The sequence below is a fragment of the Oncorhynchus clarkii genome, chromosome 18, assembly GCF_045791955.1.
Source record: "Oncorhynchus clarkii lewisi isolate Uvic-CL-2024 chromosome 18, UVic_Ocla_1.0, whole genome shotgun sequence".
NCBI classification, from domain to species: Eukaryota; Metazoa; Chordata; class Actinopteri; order Salmoniformes; family Salmonidae; genus Oncorhynchus; species Oncorhynchus clarkii.
The window spans coordinates 64,078,276-64,103,893 of record NC_092164.1 but is presented as its reverse complement, the minus strand read 5'-3'; positions in this window follow the sequence as shown (position 1 = coordinate 64,103,893).

The following is a 25,618-nucleotide window of genomic DNA, read 5'->3' as shown; positions in this document are numbered from 1 at the left end:
GGACAATGATGTTTTTCAGGAAACGAGGTCTGCATCGCCAAACTATAAAGGGAATTGGGAGCCATTTGGGGACTGGACCCAGGTCTGTGACCCAGGTCTGTGACCCAGGTCTGTGGGCACACCTGTCTGCCATTCACTGTTCGATGGAGAGTTCTATGCAACTAGGTCATTGCTGTGGCAAAGCCTTATTCCTATGCAATGATGAAAACCCAACATGTTTCTAAGACACTGCCTCAGGTTCATGACTGAAGTGAAGTGGTTGTAAACACGATGTCAAACGTTACGTACACGTCTTAAATAAATAATAATGCTAACTGACTTGCCTAGTTAAATAAAAAAGTAAAAAATGTAGTGTACTGTAGTATTTCACCACGGTGGACAGCTTTGTTTAATGGGCTCTTGTTGTAACAGAACATACCCCTACCACTCAAAAGGTCTGGTCTAAACCTCAGACAAAATATTAAATAACAACTAAATAACACACCTGTATGTTGCTGACTTTAAAAGTCTCTGTTTACCAGGTCGTCTGTTAAACCAGTGTCTCTCTGTTCACCAGGTCATCTGTTAAACCAGTGTCTCTCTGTTCACCAGGTCATCTGTTAAACCAGTGTCTCTCTGTTCACCAGGTCATCTGTTAAACCAGTGTCTCTCTGTTCACCAGGTCATCTGTTAAACCAGTGTCTCTGTTCACCAGGTCATCTGTTAAACCAGTGTCTCTGTTTACCAGGTCATCTGTTAAACCAGTGTCTCTGTTCACCAGGTCATCTGTTAAACCAGTGTCTCTCTGTTCACCAGGTCATCTGTTAAACCAGTGTCTCTCTGTTCACCAGGTCATCTGTTAAACCAGTGTCTCTCTGTTCACCAGGTCATCTGTTAAACCAGTGTCTCTCTGTTCACCAGGTCATCTGTTAAACCAGTGTCTCTGTTCACCAGGTCATCTGTTAAACCAGTGTCTCTGTTTACCAGGTCATCTGTTAAACCAGTGTCTCTCTGTTCACCAGGTCATCTGTTAAACCAGTGTCTCTCTGTTCACCAGGTCATCTGTTAAACCAGTGTCTCTGTTCACCAGGTCATCTGTTAAACCAGTGTCTCTGTTCACCAGGTCATCTGTTAAACCAGTGTCTCTCTGTTCACCAGGTCATCTGTTAAACCAGTGTCTCTGTTCACCAGGTCATCTGTTAAACCAGTGTCTCTGTTCACCAGGTCATCTGTTAAACCAGTGTCTCTGTTCACCAGGTCATCTGTTAAACCAGTGTCTCTCTGTTCACCAGGTCATCTGTTAAACCAGTGTCTCTGTTCACCAGGTCATCTGTTAAACCAGTGTCTCTCTGTTCACCAGGTCATCTGTTAAACCAGTGTCTCTGTTCACCAGGTCATCTGTTAAACCAGTGTCTCTCTGTTCACCAGGTCATCTGTTAAACCAGTGTCTCTCTGTTCACCAGGTCATCTGTTAAACCAGTGTCTCTCTGTTCACCAGGTCATCTGTTAAACCAGTGTCTCTGTTCACCAGGTCATCTGTTAAACCAGTGTCTCTGTTCACCAGGTCATCTGTTAAACCAGTGTCTCTGTTCACCAGGTCATCTGTTAAACCAGTGTCTCTCTGTTCACCAGGTCATCTGTTAAACCAGTGTCTCTGTTCACCAGGTCATCTGTTAAACCAGTGTCTCTCTGTTCACCAGGTCATCTGTTAAACCAGTGTCTCTGTTCACCAGGTCATCTGTTAAACCAGTGTCTCTCTGTTCACCAGGTCATCTGTTAAACCAGTGTCTCTCTGTTCACCAGGTCATCTGTTAAACCAGTGTCTCTGTTCACCAGGTCATCTGTTAAACCAGTGTCTCTGTTTACCAGGTCATCTGTTAAACCAGTGTCTCTCTGTTCACCAGGTCATCTGTTAAACCAGTGTCTCTGTTCACCAGGTCATCTGTTAAACCAGTGTCTCTGTTCACCAGGTCATCTGTTAAACCAGTGTCTCTCTGTTCACCAGGTCATCTGTTAAACCAGTGTCTCTCTGTTCACCAGGTCATCTGTTAAACCAGTGTCTCTGTTCACCAGGTCATCTGTTAAACCAGTGTCTCTCTGTTCACCAGGTCATCTGTTAAACCAGTGTCTCTGTTCACCAGGTCATCTGTTAAACCAGTGTCTCTGTTCACCAGGTCATCTGTTAAACCAGTGTCTCTCTGTTCACCAGGTCATCTGTTAAACCAGTGTCTCTCTGTTCACCAGGTCATCTGTTAAACCAGTGTCTCTGTTCACCAGGTCATCTGTTAAACCAGTGTCTCTGTTCACCAGGTCATCTGTTAAACCAGTGTCTCTCTGTTCACCAGGTCATCTGTTAAACCAGTGTCTCTCTGTTCACCAGGTCATCTGTTAAACCAGTGTCTCTCTGTTCACCAGGTCATCTGTTAAACCAGTGTCTCTCTGTTCACCAGGTCATCTGTTAAACCAGTGTCTCTCTGTTCACCAGGTCATCTGTTAAACCAGTGTCTCTCTGTTCACCAGGTCATCTGTTAAACCAGTGTCTCTCTGTTCACCAGGTCATCTGTTAAACCAGTGTCTCTCTGTTCACCAGGTCATCTGTTAAACCAGTGTCTCTCTGTTCACCAGGTCATCTGTTAAACCAGTGTCTCTCTGTTCACCAGGTCATCTGTTAAACCAGTGTCTCTCTGTTCACCAGGTCATCTGTTAAACCAGTGTCTCTCTGTTCACCAGGTCATCTGTTAAACCAGTGTCTCTCTGTTCACCAGGTCATCTGTTAAACCAGTGTCTCTCTGTTCACCAGGTCATCTGTTAAACCAGTGTCTCTGTTCACCAGGTCATCTGTTAAACCAGTGTCTCTCTGTTCACCAGGTCATCTGTTAAACCAGTGTCTCTGTTCACCAGGTCATCTGTTAAACCAGTGTCTCTCTGTTCACCAGGTCATCTGTTAAACCAGTGTCTCTCTGTTCACCAGGTCATCTGTTAAACCAGTGTCTCTCTGTTCACCAGGTCGTCTGTTAAACCAGTCTCTCTGTTCACCAGGTCATCTGTTAAACCAGTGTCTCTCTGTTCACCAGGTCGTCTGTTAAACCAGTCTCTCTGTTCACCAGGTCATCTGTTAAACCAGTGTCTCTCTGTTCACCAGGTCATCTGTTAAACCAGTGTCTCTGTTCACCAGGTCATCTGTTAAACCAGTGTCTCTGTTCACCAGGTCATCTGTTAAACCAGTGTCTCTCTGTTCACCAGGTCATCTGTTAAACCAGTGTCTCTGTTCACCAGGTCATCTGTTAAACCAGTCTCTCTGTTCACCAGGTCATCTGTTAAACCAGTGTCTCTGTTCACCAGGTCATCTGTTAAACCAGTGTCTCTCTGTTCACCAGGTCATCTGTTAAACCAGTGTCTCTGTTCACCAGGTCATCTGTTAAACCAGTGTCTCTCTGTTCACCAGGTCATCTGTTAAACCAGTGTCTCTCTGTTCACCAGGTCATCTGTTAAACCAGTGTCTCTGTTCACCAGGTCATCTGTTAAACCAGTGTCTCTGTTCACCAGGTCATCTGTTAAACCAGTGTCTCTCTGTTCACCAGTTCATCTGTTAAACCAGTGTCTCTCTGTTCACCAGGTCATCTGTTAAACCAGTGTCTCTGTTCACCAGGTCATCTGTTAAACCAGTGTCTCTCTGTTCACCAGGTCATCTGTTAAACCAGTGTCTCTGTTCACCAGGTCATCTGTTAAACCAGTCTCTCTGTTCACCAGGTCATCTGTTAAACCAGTGTCTCTGTTCACCAGGTCATCTGTTAAACCAGTGTCTCTCTGTTCACCAGGTCATCTGTTAAACCAGTGTCTCTGTTCACCAGGTCATCTGTTAAACCAGTGTGTCTCTGTTCACCAGGTCATCTGTTAAACCAGTGTCTCTCTGTTCACCAGGTCATCTGTTAAACCAGTGTCTCTGTTCACCAGGTCATCTGTTAAACCAGTGTCTCTCTGTTCACCAGGTCATCTGTTAAACCAGTGTTTGTCTGGGACTTTTGTGCACTATTGATTTGCCTTCCACTTCGCAAATGAGAGTTAAAGCTTCCTGACCATTGATAAGGTATAGATTTCTCATCCACTTTGTGAAATATAATCTAAATGCAAACTACTACTATAACCCTGGGAAGAGAAAGCATCTGTATCCCAAGGACGGACATGTTTTTATTTTAATTTCCTTTCTGTAAAAGATACCTATTTTTACATCCCAAATGGCACCCTATTCCAATAGGGCTCTGGTCAAAAGTAGTGCACTATATAGGGAATAGGGTTCCATAGGGCTCTGGTCAAAAGTAGTGAACTATATATAGGGAATAGGGTTCCATAGGGCTCTGGTCAAAAGTAGTGCACTATATAGGGAATAGGGTTCCATAAGGCTCTGGTCTAAAGTAGTGCACTATATAGGGAATAGGGTTCCATAAGGCTCTGGTCTAAAGTAGTGCACTATATAGGGAATAGGGTTCCAATAGGGCTCTGGTCAAAAGTAGTGCACTATATAGGGAATAGGGTTCCATAGGGCTCTGGTCAAAAGTAGTGAACTATATAGGGAATAGGGTTCCATAGGGCTCTGGTCTAAAGTAGTGTACTATATAGGGAATAGGGTTCCATAGGGCTCTGGTCAAAAGTAGTGCACTATATAGGGAATAGGGTTCCATAGGGCTCTGGTCAAAAGTAGTGCACTATATAGTGAATAGGGTGCCATTTGGGATGCATCCTCATTCTTAGTCTTCAGGCTCCTGATGTCCCGCCCTGGCCATAGAGAGGCTTTTATTCTCTTTTGGTTAGGCCAGGGTGTGACTAGGATGGGCATTCTATGTTCATTTTCTATGTTTTGGATTTCTTTGTTGTTTGGCCTGGTGTGGTTCTCAATCAGAGGCAGCTGTCTATCGTTGTCTCTGATTGAAAAACCATACTTAGGTAGCCTTTTTCCCACTGGGTGTTTGTGGGTAGTTGTTTCCTGTTCAGTGTGTTTCGCACCTGACAGAGCTGTTTCGGTTGTTCCTTTGTTGTTTTGATTATTCACTGTTCAGTTAAATAAATAATATGAACACGTACCACGCTGCACTTTGGTCCTCACCTTCTTCCTCTGAATGCCGTTACACTGGAAATGAGATGTGCTATTCCATGCAGAAAAACATCCTGGTTGCCTCTGCTAGCTCGGTGATAAAACAGTGCTTAATGACTCAGCGTGAAACGGTGGACTTGCTGTGGCTGTTAGATCCACACGTTCTAATGCTTCTGTCCAAAGCCACTTCACGCCTTTGGGCAGCCCATATTCTTTTCATCCTACTACTGTGTTAATATTGAGGCAAAGGTAGGATGTGTCCCAAATGGGCACCCTATTCCCTATTTAGTGCACTACTTTTGACCAGGGGCCCATAGGGTAGTAGTGCACTACTTTTGACCAGGGCCCATAGGGTAGTAGTGCACTACTTTTGACCAGGGCCCATAGGGTAGTAGTGCACTACTTTTGACCAGGGGCCCATAGGGTAGTAGTGCACTACTTTTGACCAGGGCCCATAGGGTAGTAGTGCACTACATAGGGAACAGTGGCGCTATTGAGGGAATAGGGTGCCGTTTGGGATGAAACCCAGTATAACATTGCAGTGGATGCAGTATATCTTATTTGCACTGGCGTTGAACCCAGGAATTTTAACAAAAAGCCAACGTTTACACGCTGTTTGAAATTATATTCATGGAAGAATGCAGATCTTTGGAGGTTCGTATGACTTTGGTGTATATTTTACCACAGTATCACTCATTTCATGGAAATTGTATTGAAACACAAAATGTGCTTTTTCTTGAAAGTTTTCAGTGTTTTGTTGAATGAGTCATCTGATATCTTGAGCATGATGTCCTTTTCATGTTTTTCCATTTTACACCGAACAGACTAAAGTCAACATGTCACCGGGAAAGCAAACAGAAATTCCATGGAACTTGATAACTGGGCCTATATTCACGAAAGCTGCTCTACGATCAGGTTCTCCTTGTCTATACAGTCGTATTCCATCTGATTTAGGAGGCTAAACTGATCGTAAAGTGAATCAGCATTCCTACTCTGACTCTGGATGGATATGGACCCTGATGAGTGTAATGAGAATAGGGGTGGAACACAACAAACATAGAAATTAAGCACAACGTGTCAAGCTCCATCTTTCAAAGGTTTTGACTAAGCAGATTTGATTGGAGTGTTATGTACACCGCAAAGGGGGAAGTGTGTCACGGACCATCTTTGTAAGGTTTTGACTAAGCAGATTTGAATGTTATGTATGACACGAGGAGAAAGTGTGTCAAGCATCATCTTTGAATGGATTTGAACAGATTTGCAGAGAAGGAGAGAGGAGTAGGGAAAGGGTTTGTCTCATTCTCATCACTATTCTTCGACAGTCATCACCAGGCATTGGGAAAACGTGAAGATGAGTTAACATGTTGACACTTGTACCACGCATTGAATGGTCTCATATGTCATGGAGTTAGTCCCTCAGCTGGTCTCATCTGTCAAGGTGTTAGTCTCTCAGCTGGTCTCATCTGTCATGGTGTTAGTCCCTCAGCTGGTCTCATCTGTCAAGGTGTTAGTCTCTCAGCTGGTCTCATCTGTCATGGTGTTAGTCTCTCAGCTGTTCTCATCTGTCATGATGTTAGTCCCTCAGCTGGTCTCATCTGTCATGATGTTAGTCTCTCAGCTGGTCACAACTGGTCTCATCTGTCATGATGTCAGTCCCTCAGCTGGTCTCATCTGTCATGATGTTAGTCCCTCAGCTGGTCTCATCTGTCATGATGTTAGTCCCTCAGCTGGTCTCATCTGTCATGATGTTAGTCCCTCAGCTGGTCTCATCTGTCATGATGTTAGTCTCTCAGCTGGTCACAACTGGTCTCATCTGTCATGATGTCAGTCCCTCAGCTGGTCTCATCTGTCATGATGTTAGTCCTCCAGCTGGTCTCATCTGTCATGATGTCAGTCCCTCAGCTGGTCTCATCTGTCATGATGTTAGTCTCTCAGCTGGTCACAGCTGGCCTCATATGTCATGCTGTCAGTCCCTCAGCTGGTCTCATCTGTCATGCTGTCAGTCCCTCAGCTGGTCTCATCTGTCATGATGTTAGTCCCTCAGCTGGTCTCATCTGTCATGATGTTAGTCCCTCAGCTGGTCTCATCTGTCATGGTGTAGGTCCCTCAGCTGGTCTCATCTGTCATGATGTTAGTCCCTCAGCTGGTCTCATCTGTCATGGTGCTAGTCCCTCAGCTGGTCTCATCTGTCATGATGTTAGTCTCTCAGCTGGTGACAGCTGGTCTCATCTGTCATGATGTCAGTCTCTCAGCTGGTCTCATCTGTCATGATGTTAGTCCCTCAGCTGGTCTCATCTGTCATGATGTTAGTCTGTCAGCTGGTGACAGCTGGTCTCATCTGTCATGATGTCAGTCTCTCAGCTGGTCTCATCTGTCATGATGTAGGTCCCTCAGCTGGTCTCATCTGTCATGCTGTCAGTCCCTCAGCTGGTCACAACTGGTCTCACCTGTCATGCTGTCAGTCCCTCAGCTGGTCACAACTGGTCTCATCTGTCATGCTGTCAGTCCCTCAGCTGGTCTCATCTGTCATGATGTTAGTCCCTCAGCTGGTCTCATCTGTCATGATATTAGTCCCTCAGCTGGTCTCATCTGTCATGGTGTTAGTCCCTCAGCTGGTCTCATCTGTCATGATGTAGGTCCCTCAGCTGGTCTCATCTGTCATGATATTAGTCCCTCAGCTGGTCTCATCTGTCATGATGTCAGTCCCTCAGCTGGTCTCATCTGTCATGATGTTAGTCCTCCAGCTGGTCTCATCTGTCATGATGTCAGTCCCTCAGCTGGTCTCATCTGTCATGGTGTTAGTCCCTCAGCTGGTCTCATCTGTCATGATGTTAGTCTCTCAGCTGGTCACAGCTGGTCTCATATGTCATGCTGTCAGTCCCTCAGCTGGTCTCATCTGTCATGATGTTAGTCCCTCAGCTGGTCTCATCTGTCATGATGTTAGTCCCTCAGCTGGTCTCATCTGTCATGCTGTCAGTCCCTCAGCTGGTCTCATCCGTCATGACGTTAGTCTCTCAGCTGGTCACAGCTGGTCTCATCCATCATGGTGTTAGTCCCTCAGCTGGTCTCATCCGTCATGGTGTTAGTCCCTCAGCTGGTCTCATCCGTCATGGGGTAGGTCCCTCAGCTGGTCTCATCCGTCATGGGGTAAGTCCCTCAGCTGGTCTCATCCGTCATGGGGTAGGTCCCTCAGCTGGTCTCATCCGTCATGGGGTAAGTCCCTCAGCTGGCCTCATCTGTCATGGGCTAAGTCCCTCAGCTGGTCTCATCCGTCATCAAGTTAAGGTTTCTCTCAGATAATAGTAGAGAAATAAAAATGATAACCACAATGGAGAAGAACTATTCAAACGACAATTGAGTATTTCACCCGTTTACTGAAGGCACAAGTTCTGAATAGTTGTTATGTTATTGCTACTAATGTACTGTCTATTTTATGGTTAATAACAAGTCCCATATGTATTTTCCCTTGACCACAATGTGTTAGGTCCAGCTACTTTGAAAAGAGAACCACAATCATGCATCTCAGCTGGTCACAACTGGTCTCATCTGTCATGATGTCAGTCCCTCAGCTGGTCTCATCTGTCATGATGTTAGTCCTCCAGCTGGTCTCATCTGTCATGATGTCAGTCCCTCAGCTGGTCTCATCTGTCATGATGTTAGTCTCTCAGCTGGTCACAGCTGGCCTCATATGTCATGCTGTCAGTCCCTCAGCTGGTCTCATCTGTCATGCTGTAAGTCCCTCAGCTGGTCTCATCTGTCATGATGTTAGTCCCTCAGCTGGTCTCATCTGTCATGATGTTAGTCCCTCAGCTGGTCTCATCTGTCATGGTGTAGGTCCCTCAGCTGGTCTCATCTGTCATGATGTTAGTCCCTCAGCTGGTCTCATCTGTCATGGTGCTAGTCCCTCAGCTGGTCTCATCTGTCATGATGTTAGTCTCTCAGCTGGTGACAGCTGGTCTCATCTGTCATGATGTCAGTCTCTCAGCTGGTCTCATCTGTCATGATGTTAGTCCCTCAGCTGGTCTCATCTGTCATGATGTTAGTCTGTCAGCTGGTGACAGACAGCTAGTCTCATCTGTCATGATGTCAGTCTCTCAGCTGGTCTCATCTGTCATGATGTAGGTCCCTCAGCTGGTCTCATCTGTCATGCTGTCAGTCCCTCAGCTGGTCACAACTGGTCTCACCTGTCATGCTGTCAGTCCCTCAGCTGGTCACAACTGGTCTCATCTGTCATGCTGTCAGTCCCTCAGCTGGTCTCATCTGTCATGATGTTAGTCCCTCAGCTGGTCTCATCTGTCATGATATTAGTCCCTCAGCTGGTCTCATCTGTCATGGTGTTAGTCCCTCAGCTGGTCTCATCTGTCATGATGTAGGTCCCTCAGCTGGTCTCATCTGTCATGATATTAGTCCCTCAGCTGGTCTCATCTGTCATGATGTCAGTCCCTCAGCTGGTCTCATCTGTCATGATGTTAGTCCTCCAGCTGGTCTCATCTGTCATGATGTCAGCCCCTCAGCTGGTCTCATCTGTCATGGTGTTAGTCCCTCAGCTGGTCTCATCTGTCATGATGTTAGTCTCTCAGCTGGTCACAGCTGGTCTCATATGTCATGCTGTCAGTCCCTCAGCTGGTCTCATCTGTCATGCTGTAAGTCCCTCACCTGGTCTCATCTGTCATGATGTTAGTCCCTCAGCTGGTCTCATCTGTCATGCTGTCAGTCCCTCAGCTGGTCTCATCCGTCATGACGTTAGTCTCTCAGCTGGTCACAGCTGGTCTCATCCATCATGGTGTTAGTCCCTCAGCTGGTCTCATCCGTCATGGTGTTAGTCCCTCAGCTGGTCTCATCCGTCATGGGGTAGGTCCCTCAGCTGGTCTCATCCGTCATGGGGTAAGTCCCTCAGCTGGTCTCATCCGTCATGGGGTAGGTCCCTCAGCTGGTCTCATCCGTCATGGGGTAAGTCCCTCAGCTGGCCTCATCTGTCATGGGCTAAGTCCCTCAGCTGGTCTCATCCGTCATCAAGTTAAGGTTTCTCTCAGATAATAGTAGAGAAATAAAAATGATAACCACAATGGAGAAGAACTATTCAAACGACAATTGAGTATTTCACCCGTTTACTGAAGGCACAAGTTCTGAATAGTTGTTATGTTATTGCTACTAATGTACTGTCTATTTTATGGTTAATAACAAGTCCCATATGTATTTTCCCTTGACCACAATGTGTTAGGTCCAGCTACTTTGAAAAGAGAACCACAATCATGCATCTTTCTTAAAACATAGTTTTTGTTTGTTACGAAATGTCTTTCAGTTTTCAATGGGCCTTCAACCTGATAGTTTTACACTGGCTTCTAATGAACAACAGCGCAACCGTTTCTATGGGGTCATGAACATTATCTCTTTTGTTTTCTGTCTAACTGAGCACAGACCAATAGATACAAGTAAATGTCAATGCTGTACTGGGTATCCCATAATCTCAAGTGTGCACTTGATAAGCAGGCCAGATCACAGTGTGAAGTGGAAAGTGATCGTAATAGGAAAAGTCCAGAATTGTCCTCCGTAACCCATGACTACTGGTAAAACTAAATTAGTCATACACCCACGAGAAATCATGGCACCTGACCAAATAAATGGTTTAGGGATGTTGTAATTGTTTTATTTGTGGAGGTATAGGTTACGTTTCCAAATGGCATCCTAATCCCTACATAGTGCCCTACGTTTGACCAGAACCCTATGGGACTATGTGCACTACATTGGAAATAGTGTGCGATTTAGGATGTAACCGTAGTCTCTCGTGACAGCCTTTAAGTTAAAATGTTAAACATTAACATAATAGCTCTGATTTGTTTCTGGGTACCAAGATTAGATTAAACTCTTTATGTAATAAGATAAACATTTAGACAAAAATGTATGACGAAGGGAAACATGAAACTGCAAATTCATTCCCCTCTTATCTTGACGTTGTAGAGGATGAATTAGGAAGGGGAACTCTGGGCGGCCGACTCAGGGGAGGAAGGAGTGGGAGGACAGGTGACGGATTGAGTTTACGGATGCTGTCAGTACGGTAAGACACCCTCTAAATATCCCTGCCTGTTACCAACTATAGACTGATTAGCTGGTCACATGGGGGAGGATCGTGAGATCTATTTAAATCAGGACCTGTGGGCTGACTCACTATCTGGACTGCTGCTAACCTTGGACCTAGACCTCTACAAGGCTGTTTCCATCTGTCGAGAAAGTCTCCGCTGTCTCTTTTTGATGGTGTGTGACATTCCAATTGACAGCAAATTCATCAAGCAGATTTACATATATATATATTTTTTTTAAACCTCCCCATCCTAATACTTGGGGTGGCAGGGTAGCCTAGTGGTTAGAGCGTTGGACTAGTAATCGGAAGGTTGCAAGTTCAAACCCCTGAGCTGACAAGGTACAAATCTGTCGTTCTGCCCCTGAACAGGCAGTTAACCCACTGTTCCTAGGCCGTCATTGAAAATAAGAATTTGTTCTTAACTGACTTGCCTGGTTAAATAAAGGTAAAATAAATAAAAAATCAAACTTGACTTTGTATTGCCGATATTGTTAATAAGTCAGTTATAGGTAATTAGCTGCAAAAGTGGGCTGTGCCTAAAGTGTTAGCGACTTAAATCGATCCCTGGCTTTCAATAGTGACTCAACACTTCACCTTTAGGATAACAGGTTCTTAACACCTCAGTAGGACTGATATTTATACCTTCTGTCAATAGCTGAGCTCACCAATGTCTAGAGTGCAGAGACACTCATCAGCACACTCCTCTCAGTCCATCTCAACTACTTAGCGACCCAATGTCCTGGAGCCACCAGCTCCTCAATTTATAGAGTGCAAATATGGACACCAGTCAGCACCTATCCTCTCACTACTTAGTCACCGGCCCAGCGGGGATCTAACAGGGATGGGATGTTGATTTAGTCACTGGCCCTGCAGGGATCTAACAGGGATGGGATGTTGACTTAGTCACTGGCCCAGCGGGGATCTAACAGGGATGGGATGTTGACTTAGTCACTGTCCCAGCGGGGATCTAACAGGGATGGGATGTTGACTTAGTCACTGGCCCTGCAGGGATCTAACAGTGATGGGATGTTGACTTAGTCACTGGCCCTGCAGGGATCTAACAGGGATGGGATATCTTGGTGAGAGAGAACACAAGACAGGTATGTCAGCTCACAGGTTTGTGTTCAGGCTAGCACAGCTAGGGTTGAGAAAGCTAAATTCTCCAATGTCTAGGCTGTAGAGTGCAAAGACTCAGCCTGCACCTCTCCCCTCTCAATCCAACTGAACTGCTCAGTGACCCAATGTCTTGGTGGTACCAAGTGGTTAAATGCACCACAGCCTATAGGGAAGGGATCATCAACTAGATTCAGCCGTGGGCCGATTTGTTTCTTAAGCGGATGGTCAGGGGGTCGGAACATAATTACTAATCATTTGTAGACTGCAAACTGACCTACAAGCCCAAAAATATATAATATTTCACTGAAACGTAATCATTTCAAACCTTGCTTACATTTGTATATGTTTTGGTTTTTTTTTTTTGCTCAGAAAACTGGGCCTGTTAGGGAACCCTCCTTTCAGGGCCTGTCTGCTCAGAAAACACAAGACCAGGTCAGCACAGCCAAGGTTGAAAAAGCTACATTCTCTAATGTCTAGAGTGTAAAGACACTGACTTCTCAATCTAGCTGAACTACTCAGTGACCCAATGTCTTGAGTGGTCACAAGCAAATGCACTGCACTTAGAATACACAGTACAGGTATGTCAGCAGCGTTGTTGTCAGAGGAGCACAGTCAAGAGTTCACAAGGCTAAGTCTCCAGACTGGACATGAAGTATGGAAGAAAGCAGTGGAGGACATACTGTATACAAACTATTGCACAGATCACTATCATCAAATGGTTGTCTCTGTGTATTCTTTTAAAACAGTAGTTATTAATAGTTGCATAGTAGTTTAATTTCTTTAAGAATTATTGATGCAAGCATCGCTATGGAGCCTTATAACGCAACAGGGACTGGGACAACACTGCAAAAAGACTAGAAATCATGGTGAATAACAATCTAACACAGGATGCAGTCGAAATAGCAATAGCCTTCAATTCCTACTTTATTGACTCTGTCAGGGCACTGACACAGAACCCCTCCACTTGTTTCCTGGGCCCAGTGCTAGTGAATGACACTCAACCTGTCTTCATCATAAGGGAGGTCTCTGAGTCAAAGGTGAACAAGGTGATTAGCTCACTAAAGAACTCTAAAGCCAAAGATGTGTTTGGGATGGACTCTACCTTTCTTAAAAACTACAAAGAGTCACTCATTGGCCCCATTACTAAGGTCACCAACACATCTATTGGTCTCGGTGTGTTTCCAAGGGTATGGAAGTCGGCCATAATAACGGCCATCTTTAAATCAGGCGACCCTGCTGATGTGAGTAACTACAGGCCCATTAGTATACTACCTGTGGTGTCAAAGGTTGTTGAAAAGTGTGTAGCAGAACAACTGATTGCCCACCTCAACAACAGCCCCTTCACATTACACTCCATGCAGTTTGGCTTCAGAGCGAAACACTCCACAGAAACGGCCAACTGCTTTCTTCTGGAAAATGTGAAGTCCAAGATGGACAAAGGGGGTGTTGTGGGGGCTGTGTTTCTGGACCTAAGGAAGGCTTTTGATACTGTTAACCATGAGATTATCATCACAAAATTGTCCAAGTTCAACTTTTCCCCTGATGCCTTGAGATGGATGAAATCATACCTTGAAGGCAGAACTCAGTGTGTCAGAGTGAGCAATGAGCTGTCGCCCACTCGTAGCTATGATGTGGGCGTGCCCCAAGGGTCAATACTGGGGCCCCTTCTGTTCAGTCTGTACATTAATGATCTGCCTTCTGTCTGTACTGGGTCTGAAGTTCAAATGTATGCAGATGATACAGTGATATATGTGCATTGAGCAAACAACAAGCTGCACAAGAACTCACTACTGTAATGGTCCAGGTTACAAAGTGGCTCAGTGACTCGTGTTTGCATCTCAATGTGAAAAAAACTGTTTGCATGTTCTTCACAAAGAGGGCAACAGATGCTACTGAGCCAGATGTCTATGTGTCAGGGGAGAAGCTCCAGGTGGTATCCGATTTTAAGTACCTTGGCATCATACTTGATTCCAACCTCTCTTTTAAAAAGCATGTGAAAAAAGTAATTCAAATAACCAAATTCAACCTAGCTAATTTCCGATTTATACGAAATTGTTTGACTACAGAGGTAGCAAAACTGTACTTCGAAACTATGATACTCCCCCACTTAACATACTGCTTGACTAGTTGGGCCCAAGCTTGCTGTACAACATTAAAACCTATTCAGTCTGTCTACAAACAGGCTCTCAAAGTGCTTGATAGGAAGCCCAATAGCCATCATCATTGTCACATTCTTAGAAAGCATGAGCTCTTGAGTTGGGAAAATCTTGTGCAATACACCGACGCATGTCTTGTATTCAAGATCCTAAATGGCCTGGCTCCCCCTCCACTCAATATTTTTGTTAAACAGAAAACCCAGACATATGGCAGCAGATCCACAAGGTCTGCCATGAGAGGTGACTGTATAGTTCCCCTAAGGAAAAGCACCTTTAGTAAATCTGCATTCTCTGTGAGAGCTTCCCATGTCTGGAATACACTGCCATCAGACACACATAACTGCACCACATATCACACTTTCACAAAATGCTTGAAGACATGGCTAAAGGTCAATCAGATTTGTGAACATGCTCCCTAGCTGTGTGTTGCCGCTTTCCATGTTGTCTGTTGTCTGTAGCTTGTGAGGTGTGGAAACACTTTGTTGCTTTTATGAATTTTGTCTTGCTGCTTTTTGTTTTATGTTGCTCTGTCTGTATGCTACGTCTTGCTTGTCCTATGTTGCTCTGTATGCTATGTCTTGCTTGTCCTATGTTGCTCTGTATGCTACGTCTTGCTTGTCCTATGTTGGAAACACTTTGTTGCTTTTATGAATTTTGTCTTGCTGCTTTTTGTTTTATGTTGCTCTGTCTGTATGCTACGTCTTGCTTGTCCTATGTTGCTCTGTATGCTATGTCTTGCTTGTCCTATGTTGCTCTGTATGCTACGTCTTGCTTGTCCTATGTTGCTCTGTATGCTATGTCTTGCTTGTCCTATGTTGCTCTGTATGCTATGTCTTGCTTGTCCTATGTTGCTCTGTATGCTATGTCTTGCTTGTCCTATGTTGCTCTGTATGCTATGTCTTGCTTGTCCTATGTTGCTCTGTATGCTATGTCTTGCTTGTCCTATGTTGCTCTGTATGCTACGTCTTGCTTGTCCTATGTTGCTCTGTATGCTATGTCTTGCTTGTCCTATGTTGCTCTGTATGCTATGTCTTGCTTGTCCTATGTTGCTCTGTATGCTACGTCTTGCTTGTCCTATGTTGCTCTGTATGCTACGTCTTGCTTGTCCTATGTTGCTCTGTATGCTACGTCTTGCTTGTCCTATGTTGCTCTGTATGCTACGTCTTGCTTATCCTATGTTGCTCTGTATGCTATGTCTTGCTTGTCCTATGTTGCTCTGTATGCTATGTCTTGCTTGTCCTATGTTGCTCTGTATGCTATGTCTTGCTTGTCCTATGTTGCTCTGTATGCTATGTCTTGCTTGTCCTATGTTGCTCTGTATGCTACGTCTTGCTTGTCCTATGTTGCTCTGTATGCTACGTCTTGCTTGTCCTATGTTGCTCTGTCTGTATGCTACGTCTTGCTTGTCCTATGTTGCTCTGTATGCTATGTCTTGCTTGTCCTATGTTGCTCTGTATGCTACGTCTTGCTTGTCCTATGTTGCTCTGTATGCTATGTCTTGCTTGTCCTATGTTGCTCTGTATGCTACGTCTTGCTTGTCCTATGTTGCTCTGTATGCTACGTCTTGCTTGTCCTATGTTGCTCTGTATGCTATGTCTTGCTTGTCCTATGTTGCTCTGTATGCTATGTCTTGCTTGTCCTATGTTGCTCTGTATGCTATGTCTTGCTTGTCCTATGTTGCTCTGTATGCTATGTCTTGCTTGTCCTATGTTGCTCTGTATGCTATGTCTTGCTTGTCCTATGTTGCTCTGTATGCTATGTCTTGCTTGTCCTATGTTGCTCTGTATGCTACGTCTTGCTTGTCCTATGTTGCTCTGTATGCTACGTCTTGCTTGTCCTATGTTGCTCTGTATGCTATGTCTTGCTTGTCCTATGTTGCTCTGTATGCTACGTCTTGCTTGTCCTATGTTGCTCTGTATGCTATGTCTTGCTTGTCCTATGTTGCTCTGTATGCTACGTCTTGCTTGTCCTATGTTGCTCTGTATGCTACGTCTTGCTTGTCCTATGTTGCTCTGTATGCTATGTCTTGCTTGTCCTATGTTGCTCTGTATGCTACGTCTTGCTTGTCCTATGTTGCTCTGTATGCTACGTCTTGCTTGTCCTATGTTGCTCTGTATGCTATGTCTTGCTTGTCCTATGTTGCTCTGTATGCTACGTCTTGCTTGTCCTATGTTGCTCTGTATGCTACGTCTTGCTTGTCCTATGTTGCTCTGTCTGTATGCTACGTCTTGCTTGTCCTATGTTGCTCTGTATGCTATGTCTTGCTTGTCCTATGTTGCTCTGTATGCTACGTCTTGCTTGTCCTATGTTGCTCTGTATGCTATGTCTTGCTTGTCCTATGTTGCTCTGTATGCTATGTCTTGCTTGTCCTATGTTGCTCTGTATGCGACGTCTTGCTTGTCCTATGTTGCTCTGTATGCTACGTCTTGCTTGTCCTATGTTGCTCTGTCTGTATGCTACGTCTTGCTTGTCCTATGTTGCTCTGTATGCTATGTCTTGCTTGTCCTATGTTGCTCTGTATGCTACGTCTTGCTTGTCCTATGTTGCTCTGTATGCTACGTCTTGCTTGTCCTATGTTGCTCTGTATGCTACGTCTTGCTTGTCCTATGTTGCTCTGTCTGTATGCTACGTCTTGCTTGTCCTATGTTGCTCTGTATGCTATGTCTTGCTTGTCCTATGTTGCTACGTCTTGCTTGTTCTATGCTGCTATTGTCTATATTGTATTTTTTATTTTTTTTAATAACCTGCCCAGGGACTGCGGTTGAAAATTAGCCGGCTGGCTAAAACCGTCACTTTTACTGAAACGTTGATTAATGTGCACCGTCCCTGTAAAAATAAAAATAAACTCAAACTCAAACTCAATTACAATACATGCATCATATTGGTTTTGGTCCACTATATGACACACACATCTCATCTCACACAAGTCAACACACTCTCCGGTACTGTCTGTGCTGGTCTGTGACGTTGAGAACCATGTCCCATGCATGTGGTGAATTTCATACACGAATGTCACACGCGTGTGCTGACATAAATTGATGCTATGATGAATGCCTTTTAACAGGAAATATAGAAACACTCTTCATCTTTGTTTTGAAATTCCTGTCATGTAAATTCCTGCCACACACACACACACACACACACACACACACACACACACACACTCACTCTAACACAGAAACACCAAGTGGGACCCGACCGAGATAAGTCCGATCTCAAATCCCTTAGTCATTAGTGTTGTGTAAGAGCCTTCCTTATGGGACAAACACCTGACACTCAGTGTATGTCCTAAATGGCACCCTATCCTCTATATAGTGCACTACTTTTGACCAGGGCCCATAGGCTGCCATTTTGGAACAAAGCCTCAGAGAAGAGATCATTTTGAGGATATGGGGAAACTCCATTGGAATTGTATTAACACCCATTGTGTACATTTGCCCATGCCTCGACAATGGGCCATGCGGTGCATTCTGGGTGATTCTGAGATAAGGAGAGCTCTCTTGACTGGGAGTCTATTGGGCGCTAGCTCAAAAACCCAACATTTGCATAAATTGCGTCACCAAAAAAGTACAACATTGCAAATCTTTTCTGAGATGTGAGATAATCAACTATCGCTGTAATATTGTATAGCTTTGGAATCGTGACGTTACGTACTTTTGAGGAAAATAGGAAGTTTTCTCGACTTGTACCCTGACTTTGAAAAGAGATTGCATGACGATTAGCTTAGGAAGTGCGTCATGTGAACACAGCATGACAACGTGAACCCGATTGGTCAACAGTCTGATTGGCGAGGCATTATATGTTGTCCAATGGGATCCCTATCTCCTCCTTCTTTCTTTAATATCTCTGCTCAGAGTCAGGGGAGTTCTATCCTCATCTCCAGGTTAATTGCTATGTAGACAGGTTTGACAGAGGAAGAACCAGCTGGTAGACAATCCCATAATCTCACTTCATTTGCACACACTGTATATAGAGTTTTCTATTGTGTTTTTGACTGTATGTTTGTTTGTTCCATGTGTAACTCTGTGTTGTTGTTTGTGTCGCACTGCTCTGCTTTATCTTGGCCACGTCGCAGTTGCAAATGAGAACTTGTTCTCAACTGGCCTACCTGGTTACATAAAGGTGAAATAAGAGATGTATTAAAAAAAACAAGATTAGGTCAATTCCAAATGAAGAATGCTTTGGGTCAACTGACAGTATAAGTATTGAGATGGACCTTTATAGCATTCTGGCTGTAAGAAGAGTCCGCAGGCAAGCTACAGTTTCTACCTCCCTCTGCTTAGCAATCAGGCCCAACAGCAGCCCTGATCTGTGTGTTATTCACAATAGACCGTATAACTTTCCCACCATATTACACCTCCTGCAGCTTTACTGTCGGTATCAAGGACACTGGGTTGAGTAGTGAGTAGAGTAGAGGAGTAGGGTATCTGGCTAAAGGACATAACAGGAGCTGCATGGAAAATATGGATTTAAAAATAGACACCCTAAAGCATCTCTGTCAAAACCTGTGTCAGCAATTCTCCGATAACTTGTTCTTAGATAATGGAATAATACAATCCAATAACAGCATGAACGTTACATGGAGAACGATGGCCATGACGATGATGTCATTGGCCTAGCAAACCCATATGAAATAACACAGATTTGTGATTTAGATAATAGTTAGATAATTCAGATGATAGTGTAATTTGTCAGATATAATCCATCATTGACGTTTAATCTATCGCTACTTTTAGTAGAGGGTGTGTGTGTGTGTGTGTGAATGGTCGGTGTATGTCCGACACTGTGTGTGTGCCAGTGCATCAATGCAGACCAGTGGGCAGCATGAGTGTTAATGTGGATAATGTGGACCTTGAGGAATACAAGGTTACACTATAGTCGTCCTGCTCTCTCCTCTCCTCTCCTCTCCTCTCCTCTCCTCTCCTCTCCTCTCCTCTCCTCTCCTCTCCTCTCCTCTCCCTACAAAACATTAGGAACACCTGCTCTTTCCATGACATAGACTGACCAGGTGAATCCAGGTGAAAGCTATGATCCTTCATTTATGTCACTTGTTAAATCCACTTCAATCAGTGTAAATGAAGGGGAGGAGACAAGTTAAAGGAGGATTTTTAAGCCTTGAGAAAATTGAGACTTGGATTGTGTATGTGTGCCGTTCAGAGGGTGAATGGGCAAGACAAAATATTTAAGTGTAGTCGGTACCAGGCGCACCGGTTTGAGTGTGTCAAGAACTGCAACGTGCTGGGTTGTTCACGCTCAACAGTTTCCCATGTATCAAGAATGGTCCACCACCCAAAGGACATCCAGCCAACTTTTTATTTTTTACTAATCCAATCTGTAAGGGGTTGGATGCATTTCAACCGTTACTGAGATGAATGTTCCAGTTTAGGTAGTCTTGGTGGTCAAGTCCTTCACCATAGCAGTCTTGGTGGTCAAGTCCTTCACCATAGCAGTCTTGGTGGTCAAGTCCTTCACCATAGCAGTCTTGGTGGTCAACTCCTTCACCATAGCAGTCTTGGTGGTCAACTCCTTCACCATAGCATTCTTGGTGGTCAAGTCCTTCACCATAGCAGTCTTGGTGGTCAACTCCTTCACCATAGCAGTCTTGGTGGTCAAGTCCTTCACCATAGCAGTCTTGGTGGTCAAGTCCTTCACCATAGCAGTCATTCTGGATATTTATGTTTAAATATTCAAATGATTTGATATCCGCCCTCTTGCTGGATTCCGACATAGGAATTACTAATCACTTCACAAACCCAGCGTATTGTGACTTGCAGGTCTCACAATGTTGAGGACTGAAAACGAATGAATGCAACAACCATGTCTCTGTCACCCACCCATGACTGTTTGTTAGTATCTCTCACATTGCACTCATAAGGAATGCTGGGAAATATGCAAATAAGGCTTTACACCCTACAGTGTTAAAATAACACCCCACAATACTGTAACACTACATGTGTTATTCTCTAACACTGAGAAAGTGTAACGGCCTCATCTCTATAAAGTGTTCATTTAAATCAGAATTTGCAACAACATATTAGGGACCCAACACTCTGCTGGTGTTAGTTTGTCTACACTTTGAAATGTGTTAGTTTAACACTATTTTAGTGGGTCAAATATTATTTTTTTAAATTTATAAAAAAAATATAAAAAATTCATTTTTTTTAACCTTTATTTAACTAGGCAAGTCAGTTGAGAACAAATTCTTATTTTCAATGACGGCCTAGGAACAGTGGGTTAAGTGCCTGTTCAGGGGCAGAACGAAATATACAGTGCTTTCGGAAAGTATCCAGACGCCTTGACTTTTTCCACATTTTGTTATGTTACAGGTTACTCAGTACTTTGTTGAAGCACATTTGGCAGTGATGACAGCCTTGAGTCTTCTTTGGTATGACGCTACAAGCTTGGCACACTTGTATTTGGGGAGTTTCTCCCATTCTTCTCTGCAGATCCTCTCAAGCTCTGAGAGGTTGGATGGGGAGCGTCGCTGCACAGCTATTTTTAGGTCTCTCCAGAGATGTTCGATCGGGTTCAAGTCCGGGCTCTGGCTGGGCCACTCAAGGACATTCAGAGACTTGTCCCGAAGCCACTCCTGCATTGTCTTGGCTGTGTGCTTAGGGTCATTGTCCTGATGGAAGGTGAACCTTTGCCCCAGTCTGAGGTCCCGAGTGCTCTGGGGCGACCACCACAATGTTTCACTGTAGGGATGGTGCCAGGTTTCCTCCAGACGTGACTCTTGGCATTCAGGCCAAAGAATTCAATCTTGGTTTCATCAGACCGGAGAATCTTGTTTCTCATGGTCTGAGCGTCCTTTAGGTGCCACCCAAAGGGTTTTGGTTTAAGTGATGTGGGAGTTTGACCACCCAAAGGGTTTTGGTTTAAGTAATGTGGGAGTTTGACCACCCAAAGGGTTTTGGTTTAAGTAATGTGGGAGTTTGACCACCCAAAGGGTTTTGGTTTAAGTGATGTGGGAGTTTGACCACCCAAAGGGTTTTGGTTTAAGTGATGTGGGAGTTTGACCACCCAAAGGGTTTTGGTTTAAGTAATGTGGGAGTTTGACCACCCAAAGGGTTTTGGTTTAAGTGATGTGGGAGTTTGACCACCCAAAGGGTTTTGGTTTAAGTGATGTGGGAGTTTGACCACCCAAAGGGTTTTGGTTTAAGTGATGTGGGAGTTTGACCACCCAAAGGGTTTTGGTTTAAGTGATGTATCATCATACAGAACTTTCTAAGTAAAGAGATAGAGTTCATCCCAAACGGCACCCAATTCCCTACATAGTACAGTACATGGCAACCGGGCAGCAAGGGGGGGTAGATGACATCATTATCACAGAAATAAACATTATCATCCTAATCTGTTTGAATGAGAGTTGATCAAGTAGATTACATTACTGCTGTAATCCTCTTATTGATGTTCTGGTGGAGGGATATGGAGAAATGACCCAATGATGTGATGACCGCATTGGGCTGAAAAATCCCATCTTTGGGATCAAATTTGAGTCTGTGGAGAATACCAGGTGTTGGTCGCAGGTACAGGGCCAGGACTAGTACATGTGCTATTGTAACAGTATAGCTTCCGTCCCTCTCCTCGCCCCTACCTGGGCTCGAACCAGGGACCCTCTGCACATAGACAGTCACCCTCAAAGCGTCGTTACCCATCGCACCACAAAAGCCACGGCCCTTGCAGAGCAAGGGGAAACAACTAATTCAAGGTCTCAGAGCGAGTGACGTCACCAATTGAAACGCTATTAGCGTGTACCACCGCTAACTAGCTAGCCATTTCACATTGGTTACACTGTAAACAATAGATTGTTTCATATCTCCCCAAAACATGAGTATATTTGTATGTTACTTGGCCTGTGAACATGAAAGAGAGAGACCAAGAGGATACCTAGTCAGTTGAATGCATTCAACCGAAATGTGTCTTCAGCATTTATCCCAACCCCTCTTAATCAGATGGGTGAGCGGCCTTAACCGACGTCATTGGCACCCGAGGTGCAGTTGTTGTTGGGGGTTAACTTCCCTGCTCAAGTGCAGAACGGCAGATTTCTCCACCTTGCCAGCAGGGAATTCAAACCAGCAACCTTTCGGTTACCGACCCAACACTCTTAATCGCCAGGCCCCCTGCCGCCCCAGAAGAAGAGAGAGGAAGTGAGAAAGAGAGAGGAAGTGAGAAAGAGGGAGGAAGTGAGAAAGATGGAGGAAGTGAGAAAGAGGGAGGAAGTGAGAAAGAGGGAGGAAGTGAGAAAGAGGGAGGAAGTGAGAAAGAGGGAGGAAGTGAGAAAGAGGGAGGAAGTGAGAAAGAGGGAGGAAGTGAGAAAGAGGGAGGAAGTGAGAAAGAGGGAGGAAGTGTGAAAGAGGGAGGAAGTAGGATGTTTAATGACTTTATAATTAAAGAAAGAGAGGAAGAGGCCTCTTTTAAACAACTCTTCATCAAACTGACTAACAGAGAATCTGGGCCTCTTTTAAAGAGCTCTTCTGCTTTTTAAAAGTAGACTAGCTTTTCTGTTAGTCAGTTTGATGAAGAGCCCATTAAAAGAGGACTAGATTTTCTGTTAGTCAGTTTGATGATGATCTTTTTAAAAGTAGACTAGCTTTTCTGTTCGTCAGTTTGATGAAGAGACTTTTAAAAGAGGCCTAGCTAGGAAATAAATAATTAAACCAATTTGTGTAGTACTGAATAATGAGCTAGGCTGGGGTTTCTGCAGATCCAAGAAGGTTACTACTGTTCAGAACGATGATATGATACGAGGTAATGGTTAATAAAATGACTGTTTATCGATGTAATAGATATGTACCTTATAGAGTTTAATTCAGGAGATGGTAACTCTTTAAACAACCTCTTCTGTGGTGCCACAAGTCCTGATGAGTTTATTGTTACATGATTAATTTAACAATTAAACATAGTTAGTTGATTAAATGAATAACAGTCATCAGAAAGTAAAGTCACGACACTCCACTACTGTCTCCTGGGTTTATCCGCCACTACTGTCTCCTGGATTTATCCGCCACTACTGTCTCCTGGGTTTATCCGCCACTACTGTCTCCTGGGTTTATCCGCCACTACTGTCTCCTGGGTTTATCCGCCACTACTGTCTCCTGGGTTTATCCGCCACTACTGTCTCCTGGGATAATCCTCCTCTATTGTCTCCTCGGATTATCTTCCTCTACTGTCTCCTGGGATTATCCTTACTTTACTGTCTCCTGGGATTATCTCCCTCTACTGTCTCCTGGGATTATCCGTACTTTACTGTCTCCTGGGACACATCCGAAACATCACACTCAATGTCTTTATTTTATTTTTTTTATATATTTTTTTTAAATTTTACCCCTTTTTCTCCCCAATTTCGTAGTATCCAATTGTTGTAGTAGCTACTATCTTGTCTCATCGCTACAACTCCCGTACGGGCTCGGGAGAGACGAAGGTTGAAAGCCATGCGTCCCCCGATACACAACCAACCAAGCCGCTGCTTCTTTAACACAGCGCAGCAGTACAGCGCCCTTAACCACTGCGCCACCCGGGAGGCCTTCACACTCAATTTCAATTCAATTTTTAATTTAAGGGCTTTTCCTCTCACATGGTGTAACGCTTGGGTTTGGTGAATTAGTGTCGTCTGAGATTCCCAAAGATTGGAAAGCAGCTGCGGTCATCCCCCTCTTCAAAGGGGGAGACACTCTTGACCCAAACTGCTACAGACCTATATCTATCCTACCGTGCCTTTCGAAGATCTTCGAAAGCCAAGTCAACAAACAGATTACAGACCATTTAGAATCCCAACATACCTTCTCTGCTATGCAATCTGGTTTCAGAGCTGGTCATGGGTGCACCTCAACCACGCTCAAGGTCCTAAACGATATCTTAACCGCCATTGATAAGAAACAATACTGTGCTGCCATATTCATTGACCTGGTCAAGGCTTTCGACTCTGTCAATCACCACATCCTCATCGGCAGACTCGACAGCCTTGGTTTCTCAAACGATTGCCTCGCCTGGTTCATCAACTACTTCTCTGATAGAGTTCAGTGTGTCAAATCGGAGGGTCTGTTGTCCGAGCCTCTGGCAGTCTCTATGGGGGTGCCACAGTTGCTGCCAAACATACCCTTGTAAAACTGACCATCCTACCAATCCTCGACTTTGGCGATGTCATTTACAAAATAGCCTCCAATACCCTACTCAATAAATTGGATGCAGTCTATCACAGTGCCACCAAAGCCCCATATACTACCCACCACTGCGACCTGTACGCTCTCGTTGGCTGGCCCTCGCTTCATACTCGTCGCCATACCCACTGGCTCCAGGTCATCTACAAGACCCTGCTAGGTAAAGTCCCCCCTTATCTCAGCTCACTGGTCACCATAGCAGCACCCACCTGTAGCACGAGCTCCAGCATGTATATCTCTCTGGTCACCCCCAAAACCAATTCTTTCTTTGGCCGCCTTTCCTTCCAGTTCTCTGCTGCCAATGACTGGAACGAACTACAAAAATCTCTGAAACTGGAAACACTTATCTCCCTCACTAGCTTTAAGCACCAGCTGTCAGAGCAGCTCACAGATTACTGCACCTGTACATAGCCCATATATAATTTAGCCCAAACAACTACCTCTTTCCCTACTGTATTTATTTATTTAGCTCCTTTGCACCCCATTATTTATATCTCTACTTTGCACATTCTTCCACTGCAAATCAACCATTCCAGTGTTTTACTTGCTATATTGTATTTACTTCGCCACCATGGCCTTTTTTTGCCTTTACCTCCCTTATCTCACTTCACTTGCTCACATTGTATATAGACTTGTTTATACTGTATTATTGACTGTATGTTTGTTTTACTCCATGTGTAACTCTGTGTTGTTGTATGTGTCGAACTGCTTTGCTTTATCTTTATCGGGGTGGCAGGGTAGCCTAGTGGTTAGAGCGTTGGACTAGTAACCGGAAGGTTGCGAGTTCAAACCCCTGAGCTGACAAAGGTACAAATCTGTCGTTCTGCCCCTGAACAGGCAGTTAACCCACTGTTCCTAGGCCGTCATTGAAAATAAGAATTTGTTCTTAACTGACTTGCCTGGTTAAATAAAATAAAAAAATCTTGGCCAGGTCTCAATTGTTAAGATCTTGTACTTGCCTACCTGGTTAAAATAAAGGTGAAATACATCAAATAAAAATAAAATGTGCTGTGTGAGGAAAGAGTTGTTCAGTACATATGTT